Here is a 12,363-nt window from a genome sequence, read left to right on the forward strand (position 1 = left end):
TGAAATGAGCACAGATAAAGTTCCTTAAGTCAAATATGGAATAGACAAGAGCTACTCCTTGCTCAACGAAATGGACTCAACACCGCATATTAAACGCCTAAGAATGTACCTGACTAGTAAGTATCGTAAAACCTATGGATTGCTATGTCTCCAAAAGAGAATCAAGCATGTGTACAGGGGCATAAACGCAGCAGTGATAGGATTGGAGAGGTTCGGTGAGCAAATGAAGACCCTTTGAAGTCATATTGCATGGTACCCATTCCACGGGTCTCAACTCTCCAGGTTTAAGGTATTCTTCCTTCAGCTAAAACATGCATGTGGAACCCAAGTATGATCAACCATGTGAACGGGAGACGTGTTCAAATATGTCTCAGTTTTCCTCCCCTGGTACTCGGGTGCAACATTCCAGACGCTTTACTAACACTCTCCCCACTTGGAGAGTCAACGCCTTTAACCTCCTGTTTGGCCCAGTTTGCAATTTCTGCGGAAGATGAACAGGAATAGCGAGAACCAATGAGAGGCTAGCTGGAGGTGTCTGGACGGGCAAATTTAACTCTCATTTCCCACCAGGAAGAGGAAATAACCAAAGGCTCAGCGTGCCGTACCGGACCGAGATTAGGGCCTGAAGCCATCCTGCGGTGTTGCGGCCAGGTCACAAGAAAGCGAGTTGAAAAAAGGAGCTCAGGGGCACTGTAATTCACAAACCTGCAGAGTTATAAATGACAGCTATCGTCCAAAAATAGACTGAAGTAAGGCTGCCAAGAGGACTTGAAAGCGGGGCAGAATTGCAGGAAACCGATTTCAGGAGGTAGACTGGAATTGCATTGAAAGCATAGGCAAAGAGGCAGAACGTCCACAATGATGCACTTGGCCAAAAAGGGCGTATGCGTTTTTTCCTGAATATATTCAGGAAAAAACGCATACGCCCTTTTTGGCCAACCAAGCAAGCTTGCAAAGGAAATCTGCACTACAATGAAGTCTCACTTCCCCCCGGTCAAAAGGGCCATCTGAAAAAAGTGTAAAATCCAGAAAGGCAGGACAGGCCATGGAGAACTGGGAGCCTTGTTATGCTGATGGGCGGGATGTAAATTGCCAACAACCACTCGGGAGAAGTGTATGGTGTTTCCTGAAACATCTAAAAAACAAAGCAACAGAGCCTAGGGCACTGCCACTTATGGTCTTATAGCTTAGGGAAATTAAAATCAAAAAGACACAGCCACCCGAAAGTTTGGGACGCCTCTGTTTACAAGAACCTCGTTTCCAGTACAAGTTCAACATCGCAGAAAGTGAAAAATGGATAAAGAAGTTGTGGTATTTACTTACAAAGCAATATCACTCAGCAATGAAATCTATGTCATCAGGCCCTTAGCATCACAATGAGTGGATTCAGGTATGATGATTCTAACTGAAATAAGTCACACAGAAAAAGAAACATCATAAGATATCAGTAATACACGGAATGGAAACTTGGCTACACAGGAACTGAATTACAGAACAGAACAGGGTCTCAAATTTAGAAAACCAACTTATGCTTGCTTAAGGGTAAAGGTGAGTTGGGGTGCTGCATAAAACCAGAGATTGAAATGAGCACAGATAAAGTTCCTTAAGTCAAATATGGAATAGACAAGAGCTACTCCTTGCTCAACGAAATGGACTCAACACCGCATATTAAACGCCTAAGAATGTACCTGACTAGTAAGTATCGTAAAACCTATGGATTGCTATGTCTCCAAAAGAGAATCAAGCATGTGTACAGGGGCATAAACGCAGCAGTGATAGGATTGGAGAGGTTTGGTGAGCAAATGAAGACCCTTTGAAGTCATATTGCATGGTACCCATTCCACGGGTCTCAACTCTCCAGGTTTAAGGTATTCTTCCTTCAGCTAAAACATGCATGTGGAACCCAAGTATGATCAACCATGTGAACGGGAGACGTGTTCAAATATGTCTCAGTTTTCCTCCCCTGGTACTCGGGTGCAACATTCCAGACGCTTTACTAACACTCTCCTCACTTGGAGAGTCAGCGCCTTTAACCTCCTGTTTGGCTCAGTTTGCAATTTCTGCGGATGATGAACAGGAATAAAAAACGCATACGCCCTTTTTGGCCAAGCAAGCAAGCTTGCAAAGGAAATCTGCACTACAATGAAGTCTCACTTCCCCCCGGTCAAAAGGGCCATCTGAAAAAAGTGTAAAATCCAGAAAGGCAGGACAGGCCATGGAGAACTGGGAGCCTTGTTATGCTGATGGGCGGGATGTAAATTGCCAACAGACACTCGGGAGAAGTGTATGGTGTTTCCTGAAACATCTAAAAAACAAAGCAACAGAACCTAGGGCACTTCCACTTATGGTCCTATAGCTTAGGGAAATTAAAATCAAAAAGACACAGCCACCCCAAAGTTTGGAACGGCTCTGTTTACAAGAACCTCGTTTACAGTACAAGTTCAACATCGCAGAAAGTGAAAAATGGATAAAGAAGTTGTGGTATTCACTTACAAAGCAATATCACTCAGCAATGAAATCTATGTCATCAGGCCCTTAGCAGCACAATGAGTGGATTCAGGTATGATGATTCTAACTGAAATAAGTCACACAGAAAAAGAAACATCATAAGATATCAGTAATACACGGAATGTAAACTTGGCTACACAGGAACTGAATTACAGAACAGAACAGGGTCTCAAATTTAGAAAACCAACTTATGCTTGCTTAAGGGTAAAGGTGAGTTGGGGTGCTGCATAAACCAGAGATTGAAATGAGCACAGATAAAGTTCCTTAAGTCAAATATGGAATAGACAAGAGCTACTCCTTGCTCAACGAAATGGACTCAACACCGCATATTAAACGCCTAAGAATGTACCTGACTAGTAAGTATCTTAAAACCTATGGATTGCTATGTCTCCGAAAGAGAATCAAGCAAGTGTACAGGGGCATAAACGCAGCAGTGATAGGATTGGAGAGGTTCGGTGAGCAAATGAAGACCCTTTGAAGTCATATTGCATGGTACCCATTCCACGTATCTCAACTCTCCAGGTTTAAGGTATTCTTCCTTCAGCTAAAACATGCATGTGCAACCCAAGTATGATCAACCATGTGAACGGGAGACGTGTTCAAATATGTCTCAGTTTTCCTCCCCTGGTACTCGGGTGCAACATTCCAGACGCTTTACTAACACTCTCCCCACTTGGAGAGTCAGCGCCTTTAACCTCCTGTTTGGCCCAGTTTGCAATTTCTGCGGAAGATGAACAGGAATAGCGAGAACCAATGAGAGACTAGCTGGAGGTGTCTGGACGGGCAAATTTAACTCTCATTTCCCACCAGGAAGAGGATATAACCGAAGGCTCAGCGTGCCGTGCCGGAACCAGATTAGGGCCTGAAGCCATCCTGCGGTGTTGCGGCCAGGTCACAAGAAAGCAAGTTGAAGAAAGGAGCTCAGGAGCAGTGTAATTCTCAAACCTGCAGAGTTATAAATGACAGCTATCGTCCAAAAATAGACTGAAGTAAGGCTGCCAAGAGGACTTGAAAGCGGGGCAGAATTGCAGGAAACCGATTTCAGGAGGTAGACTGGAATTGCATTGAAAGCATAGGAAAAGAGGCAGAACGTCCACAATGATGCACTTGGCCAAAAAGGGCGTATGCGTTTTTTCCTGAAATATTCAGGAAAAAACGCATACGCCCTTTTTGGCCAACCAAGCAAGCTTGCAAAGGAAATCTGCACTACAATGAAGTCTCACTTCCCCCCGGTCAAAAGGGCCATCTGAAAAAAGTGTAAAATCCAGAAAGGCAGGACAGGCCATGGAGAACTGGGAGCCTTGTTATGCTGATGGGCGGGATGTAAATTGCCAACAACCACTCGGGAGAAGTGTATGGTGTTTCCTGAAACATCTAAAAAACAAAGCAACAGAACCTAGGGCACTTCCACTTATGGTCCTATAGCTTAGGGAAATTAAAATCAAAAAGACACAGCCACCCCAAAGTTTGGAACGGCTCTGTTTACAAGAACCTCGTTTACAGTACAAGTTCAACATCGCAGAAACTGAAAAATGGATAAAGAAGTTGTGGTATTTACTTACAAAGCAATATCACTCAGCAATGAAATCTGTGTCATCAGGCCCTTAGCAGCACAATGAGTGGATTCAGGTATGATGATTCTAACTGAAATAAGTGACACAGAAAAAGAAACATCATAAGATATCAGTAATACACGGAATGTAAACTTGGCTACACAGGAACTGAATTACAGAACAGAACAGGGTCTCAAATTTAGAAAACCAACTTATTCTTGCTTAAGGGTAAAGGTGAGTTAGGGTGCAGCATAAAACCAGAGACTGAAATGAGCACATATAAAGTTCCTTAAGCCAAATATGGAATAGACAAGAGCTACTCCTTGCTCAACGAAATGGACTCAACACCGCATATTAAACGCCTAAGAATGTACCTGACTAGTAAGTATCTTAAAACCTATGGATTGCTATGTCTCCGAAAGAGAATCAAGCATGTGTACAGGGGCATAAACGCAGCAGTGATAGGATTGGAGAGGTTCGGTGAGCAAATGAAGACCCTTTGAAGTCATATTGCATGGTACCCATTCCACGGGTTTCAACTACCCAGGTTTAAGGTATTCTTCCTTCAGCTAAAACATGCATGTGGAACCTAGAGTATGATCAACCATGTGATCGGGAGATGTGTTCAAATATGTCTCAGTTTTTGTACCCTGGTACTCGGGTGCAACATTCCAGACGCTTTACTAACACTCTCCCCACTTGGAGAGTCAGTCCCTTTAACCTCCTGTTTGGCCCAGTTTGCAATTTCTGCGGAAGATGAACAGGAATAGCGAGAACCAATGAGAGGCTAGCTGGAGGTGTCTGGACGGGCATATTTAACTCTCATTTCCCACCAGGAAGAGGAATTAACCAAAGGCTCAGCATGCCGGGCCGGAACCAGATTAGGGCCTGAAGCCATCCTGCGGTGTTGCGGCCAGGTCACAAGAAAGCGAGTTGAAGAAAGGAGCTCAGGGGCACTGTAATTCACAAACCTGCAGAGTTATAAATGACAGCTATCGTCCAAAAATAGACTGAAGTAAGGCTGCCAAGAGGACTTGAAAGCGGGGCAGAATTGCAGGAAACCGATTTCAGGAGGTAGACTGGAATTGCATTGAAAGCATAGGAAAAGAGGCAGAACGTCCACAATGATGCACTTGGCCAAAAAGGGCGTATGCGTTTTTTCCTGAATATATTCAGGAAAAAACGCATACGCCCTTTTTGGCCAACCAAGCAAGCTTGCAAAGGAAATCTGCACTACAATGAAGTCTCACTTCCCCCCGGTCAAAAGGGCCATCTGAAAAAAGTGTAAAATCCAGAAAGGCAGGACAGGCCATGGAGAACTGGGAGCCTTGTTATGCTGATGGGCGGGATGTAAATTGCCAACAACCACTCGGGAGAAGTGTACGGTGTTTCCTGAAACATCTAAAAAACAAAGCAACAGAGCCTAGGGCACTTCCACTTATGGTCCTATAGCTTAGGGAAATTAAAATCAAAAAGACACAGCCACCCCAAAGTTTGGGACGCCTCTGTTTACAAGAACCTCGTTTACAGTACAAGTTCAACATCGCAGAAAGTGAAAAATGGATAAAGAAGTTGTAGTATTTACTTAAAAAGCAATATCACTCAGCAATGAAATCTATGTCATCAGGCCCTTAGCATCACAATGAGTGGATTCAGGTATGATGATTCTAACTGAAATAAGTCACACAGAAAAAGAAACATCATAAGATATCAGTAATACACGGAATGTAAACTTGGCTACACAGGAACTGAATTACAGAACAGAACAGGGTCTCAAATTTAGAAAACCAACTTATGCTTGCTTAAGGGTAAAGGTGAGTTGGGGTGCTGCATAAAACCAGAGATTGAAATGAGCACAGATAAAGTTCCTTAAGTCAAATATGGAATAGACAAGAGCTACTCCTTGCTCAACGAAATGGACTCAACACCGCATATTAAACGCCTAAGAATGTACCTGACTAGTAAGTATCGTAAAACCTATGGATTGCTATGTCTCCAAAAGAGAATCAAGCATGTGTACAGGGGCATAAACGCAGCAGTGATAGGATTGGAGAGGTTCGGTGAGCAAATGAAGACCCATTGAAGTCATATTGCATGGTACCCATTACACGGGTCTCAACTCTCCAGGTTTAAGGTATTCTTCCTTCAGCTAAAACATGCATGTGGAACCCAAGTATGATCAACCATGTGAACGGGAGACGTGTTCAAATATGTCTCAGTTTTCCTCCCCTGGTACTCGGGTGCAACATTCCAGACGCTTTACTAACACTCTCCTCACTTGGAGAGTCAGTGCCTTTAACCTCCTGTTTGGCCCACTTTGCAATTTCTGCGGAAGATGAACAGGAATAAAAAACGCATACGCCCTTTTTGGCCAACCAAGCAAGCTTGCAAAGGAAATCTGCACTACAATGAAGTCTCACTTCCCCCCGGTCAAAAGCGCCATCTGAAAAAAGTGTAAAATCCAGAAAGGCAGGACAGGCCATGGAGAACTGGGAGCCTTGTTATGCTGATGGGCGGGATGTAAATTGCCAACAGACACTCGGGAGAAGTGTATGGTGTTTCCTGAAACATCTAAAAAACAAAGCAACAGAACCTAGGGCACTTCCACTTATGGTCCTATAGCTTAGGGAAATTAAAATCAAAAAGACACAGCCACCCCAAAGTTTGGAACGGCTCTGTTTACAAGAACCTCGTTTACAGTACAAGTTCAACATCGCACAAAGTGAAAAATGGATAAAGAAGTTGTGGTATTTACTTACAAAGCAATATCACTCAGCAATGAAATCTGTGTCATCAGGCCCTTAGCAGCACAATGAGTGGATTCAGGTATGATGATTCTAACTGAAGTAAGTCACACAGAAAAAGAAACATCATAAGATATCAGTAATACACGGAACGTAAACTTGGCTACACAGGAAGTGAATTACAGAACAGAACAGGGTCTCAAATTTAGAAAACCAACTATGCTTGCTTAAGGGTAAAGGTGAGTTGGGGTGCTGCATAAAACCAGAGATTGAAATGAGCACAGATAAAGTTCCTTAAGTCAAATATGGAATAGACAAGAGCTACTCCTTGCTCAACGAAATGGACTCAACACCGCATATTAAACGCCTAAGAATGTGCCTGACTAGTAAGTATCTTAAAACCTATGGATTGCTATGTCTCCGAAAGAGAATCAACCATGTGTACAGGGGCATAAACGCAGCAGTGATAGGATTGGAGAGGTTCGGTGAGCAAATGAAGACCCTTTGAAGTCATATTGCATGGTACCCATTACACGGGTCTTAACTCTCCAGGTTTAAGGTATTCTTCCTTCAGCTAAAACATGCATGTGGAACCCAAGTATGATCAACCATGTGAACGGGAGACGTGTTCAAATATGTCTCAGTTTTCCTCCCCTGGTACTCGGGTGCAACATTCCAGACGCTTTACTAACACTCTCCCCACTTGGAGAGTCAGCGCCTTTAACCTCCTGTTTGGCCCACTTTGCAATTTCTGCGGAAGATGAACAGGAATAGCGAGAACCAATGAGAGACTAGCTGGAGGTGTCTGGACGGGCAAATTTAACTCTCATTTCCCACCAGGAAGAGGAAATAACCGAAGGCTCAGCGTGCCGTGCCGGAACCAGATTAGGGCCTGAAGCCATCCTGCGGTGTTGCGGCCAGGTCACAAGAAAGCGAGTTGAAGAAAGGAGCTCAGGAGCACTGTAATTCTCAAACCTGCAGAGTTATAAATGACAGCTATCTTCCAAAAATAGACTGAAGTAAGGCTGCCAAGAGGACTTGAAAGCGGGGCAGAATTGCAGGAAACCGATTTCAGGAGGTAGACTGGAATTGCATTGAAAGCATAGGAAAAGAGGCAGAACGTCCACAATGATGCACTTGGCCAAAAAGGGCGTATGCGTTTTTTCCTGAATATATTCAGGAAAAAACGCATACGCCCTTTTTGGCCAACCAAGCAAGCTTGCAAAGGAAATCTGCACTACAATGAAGTCTCACTTCCCCCCGGTCAAAAGGGCCATCTGAAAACAGTGTAAAATCCAGAAAGGCAGGACAGGCCATGGAGAACTGGGAGCCTTGTTATGCTGATGGGTGGGATGTAAATTGCCAACAACCACTCGGGAGAAGTGTATGATGTTTCCTGAAACATCTAAAAAACAAAGCAACAGAACCTAGGGCACTTCCACTTATGGTCCTATAGCTTAGGGAAATTAAAATCAAAAAGACACAGCCACCCCAAAGTTTGGAACGGCTCTGTTTACAAGAACCTCGTTTACAGTACAAGTTCAACATCGCAGAAAGTGAAAAATGGATAAAGAAGTTGTGGTATTTACTTACAAAGCAATATCACTCAGCAATGAAATCTATGTCATCAGGCCCTTAGCATCACAATGAATGGATTCAGGTATGATGATTCTAACTGAAATAAGTCACACAGAAAAAGAAACATCATAAGATATCAGTAATACACGGAATGTAAACTTGGCTACACAGGAACTGAATTACAGAACAGAACAGGGTCTCAAATTTAGAATACCAACTTATGCTTGCTTAAGGGTAAAGGTGAGTTGGGGTGCTGCATAAAACCAGAGATTGAAATGAGCACAGATAAAGTTCCTTAAGTCAAATATGGAATAGACAAGAGCTACTCCTTGCTCAACGAAATGGACTCAACACCGCATATTAAACGCCTAAGAATGTACCTGACTAGTAAGTATCGTAAAACCTATGGATTGCTATGTCTCCGAAAGACAATCAAGCATGTGTACAGGGGCATAAACGCAGCAGTGATAGGATTGGAGAGGTTCGGTGAGCAAATGAAAACCCTTTGAAGTCATATTGCATGGTACCCATTCCACGGGTCTCAACTCTCCAGGTTTAAGGTATTCTTCCTTCAGCTAAAACATGCATGTGGAACCCAAGTATGATCAACCATGTGAACGGGAGACGTGTTCAAATATGTCTCAGTTTTCCTCCCCTGGTACTCGGGTGCAACATTCCAGACGCTTTACTAACACTCTCCCCACTTGGAGAGTCAGCGCCTTTAACCTCCTGTTTGGCCCACTTTGCAATTTCTGCGGAAGATGAACAGGAATAGCGAGAACCAATGAGAGGCTAGCTGGAGGTGTCTGGACGGGCAAATTTAACTCTCATTTCCCACCAGGAAGAGGAAATAACCAAAGGCTCAGCGTGCCGTACCGGAACCAGATTAGGGCCTGAAGCCATCCTGCGGTGTTGCGGCCAGCTCAAAAGAAAGCGAGTTGAAGAAAGGAGCTCAGGGGCACTGTAATTCACAAACCTGCAGAGTTATAAATGACAGCTATCGTCCAAAAATAGACTGAAGTAAGGCTGCCAAGAGGACTTGAAAGCGGGGCAGAATTGCAGGAAACCGATTTCAGGAGGTAGACTGGAATTGCATTGAAAGCATAGGAAAAGAGGCAGAACGTCCACAATGATGCACTTGGCCAAAAAGGGCGTATGCGTTTTTTCCTGAATATATTCAGGAAAAAACGCATACGCCCTTTTTGGCCAACCAAGCAAGCTTGCAAAGGAAATCTGCACTACAATGAAGTCTCACTTCCCCCCGGTCAAAAGGGCCATCTGAAAAAAGTGTAAAATCCAGAAAGGCAGGACAGGCCATGGAGAACTGGGAGCCTTGTTATGCTGATGGGCGGGATGTAAATTGCCAACAACCACTCGGGAGAAGTGTATGGTGTTTCCTGAAACATCTAAAAAACAAAGCAACAGAACCTAGGGCACTTCCACTTATGGTCCTATAGCTTAGGGAAATTAAAATCAAAAAGACACAGCCACCCCAAAGTTTGGAACGGCTCTGTTTACAAGAACCTCGTTTACAGTACAAGTTCAACATCGCAGAAAGTGAAAAATGGATAAAGAAGTTGTGGTATTCACTTACAAAGCAATATCACTCAGCAATGAAATCTATGTCATCAGGCCCTTAGCAGCACAATGAGTGGATTCAGGTATGATGATTCTAACTGAAATAAGTCACACAGAAAAAGAAACATCATAAGATATCAGTAATACACGGAATGGAAACTTGGCTACACAGGAACTGAATTACAGAACAGAACAGGGTCTCAAATTTAGAAAAACAACATATGCTTGCTTAAGGGTAAAGGTGAGTTGGGGTGCTGCATAAAACCAGAGATTGAAATGAGCACAGATAAAGTTCCTTAAGCCAAATATGGAATAGACTAGAGCTACTCCTTGCTCAACGAAATGGACTCAACACCGCATATTAAACGCCTAAGAATGTACCTGACTTGTAAGTATCTTAAAACCTATGGATAGCTATGTCTCCAAAAGAGAATCAAGCATGTGTACAGGGGCATAAACGCAGCAGTGATAGGATTGGAGAGGTTCGGTGAGCAAATGAAGACCCTTTGAAGTCATATTGCATGGTACCCATTCCACGGGTTTCAACTCTCCAGGTTTAAGGTACTCTTCCTTCAGCTAAAACATGCATGTGGAACCCAAGTACGATCAACCATGAGAACGGGAGACGTGTTCAAATATGTCTCAGTTTTCCTCCCCTGGTACTCGGGTGCAACATTCCAGACGCTTTACTAACACTCTCCCCACTTGGAGAGTCAGCGCCTTTAACCTCCTGTTTGGCCCACTTTGCAATTTCTGCGGAAGATGAACAGGAATAGCGAGAAACAATGAGAGGCTAGCTGGAGGTGTCTGGACGGGCAAATTTAACTCTCATTTCCCACCAGGAAGAGGAAATAACCAAAGGCTCAGCATGCCGTACCGGAACCAGATTAGGGCCTGAAACCATCCTGCGGTGTTGCGGCCAGCTCACAAGAAAGCGAGTTGAAGAAAGGAGCTCAGGGGCACTGTAATTCACAAACCTGCAGAGTTATAAATGACAGCTATCGTCCAAAAATAGACTGAAGTAAGGCTGCCAAGAGGACTTGAAAGCGGGGCAGAATTGCAGGAAACCGATTTCAGGAGGTAGACTGGAATTGCATTGAAAGCATAGGAAAAGAGGCAGAACGTCCACAATGATGCACTTGGCCAAAAAGGGCGTATGCGTTTTTTCCTGAATATATTCAGGAAAAAACGCATACGCCCTTTTTGGCCAACCAAGCAAGCTTGCAAAGGAAATCTGCACTACAATGAAGTCTCACTTCCCCCCGGTCAAAAGGGCCATCTGAAAAAAGTGTAAAATCCAGAAAGGCAGGACAGGCCATGGAGAACTGGGAGCCTTGTTATGCTGATGGGCGGGATGTAAATTGCCAACAACCACTCGAGAGAAGTGTATGGTGTTTCCTGAAACATCTAAAAAACAAAGCAACAGAACCTAGGGCACTTCCACTTATGGTCCTATAGCTTAGGGAAATTAAAATCAAAAAGACACAGCCACCCCAAAGTTTGGAACGGCTCTGTTTACAAGAACCTCGTTTACAGTACAAGTTCAACATCGCAGAAAGTGAAAAATGGATAAAGAAGTTGTGGTATTTACTTACAAAGCAATATCACTCAGCAATGAAATCTGTGTCATCAGGCCCTTAGCATCACAATGAGTGGATTCAGGTATGATGATTCTAACTGAAATAAGTCACACAGAAAAAGAAACATCATAAGATATCAGTAATACACGGAATGGAAACTTGGCTACACAGGAACTGAATTACAGAACAGAACAGGGTCTCAAATTTAGAAAACCAACTTATTCTTGCTTAAGGGTAAAGGTGAGTTGGGGTGCTGCATAAAACCAGAGATTGAAATGAGCACAGATAAAGTTCCTTAAGTCAAATATGGAATAGACAAGAGCTACTCCTTGCTCAACGAAATGGACTCAACACCGCATATTAAACGCCTAAGAATGTACCTGACTAGTAAGTATCGTAAAACCTATGGATTGCTATGTCTCCGAAAGACAATCAAGCATGTGTACAGGGGCATAAACGCAGCAGTGATAGGATTGGAGAGGTTCGGTGAGCAAATGAAGACCCTTTGAAGTCATATTGCATGGTACCCATTCCACGGGTCTCAACTCTCCAGGTTTAAGGTATTCTTCCTTCAGCTAAAACATGCATGTGGAACCCAAGTATGATCAACCATGTGAACGGGAGACGTGTTCAAATATGTCTCAGTTTTCCTCCCCTGGTACTCGGGTGCAACATTCCAGACGCTTTACTAACACTCTCCCCACTTGGAGAGTCAGCGCCTTTAACCTCCTGTTTGGCCCACTTTGCAATTTCTGCGGAAGATGAACAGGAATAGCGAGAACCAATGAGAGGCTAGCTGGAGGTGTCTGGACGGGCAAATTT

The 12,363-nt window shown here is 43.7% G+C and overlaps 1 long non-coding RNA gene across 3 annotated transcripts in view; it reads right to left on the bottom strand.

Moving 5' to 3' along the window:
• The window catches only part of LOC307187746, a 432,323-nt gene that overhangs the window by 55,513 nt on the left and 364,447 nt on the right, over positions 1-12,363 (bottom strand). Inside the window, exons 1-3 of one of the 3 annotated variants that reach the window (XR_013828699.1) lie at positions 8,399-8,455; positions 5,647-5,732; positions 1,333-1,401 (exon numbers count right to left, since the gene is read on the bottom strand). This is a non-coding gene — a long non-coding RNA (uncharacterized lncRNA). Of the gene's footprint in view, positions 1-1,332; positions 1,402-5,646; positions 5,733-8,398; positions 8,456-12,363 lie in introns of those variants that run through there. The other 2 variants (XR_013828698.1, XR_013828697.1) reach the window with 2 other exon arrangements.

Source organism: Stenella coeruleoalba (genome assembly GCF_951394435.1).
Source record: "Stenella coeruleoalba genome assembly, chromosome: 6".
NCBI classification, from domain to species: Eukaryota; Metazoa; Chordata; class Mammalia; order Artiodactyla; family Delphinidae; genus Stenella; species Stenella coeruleoalba.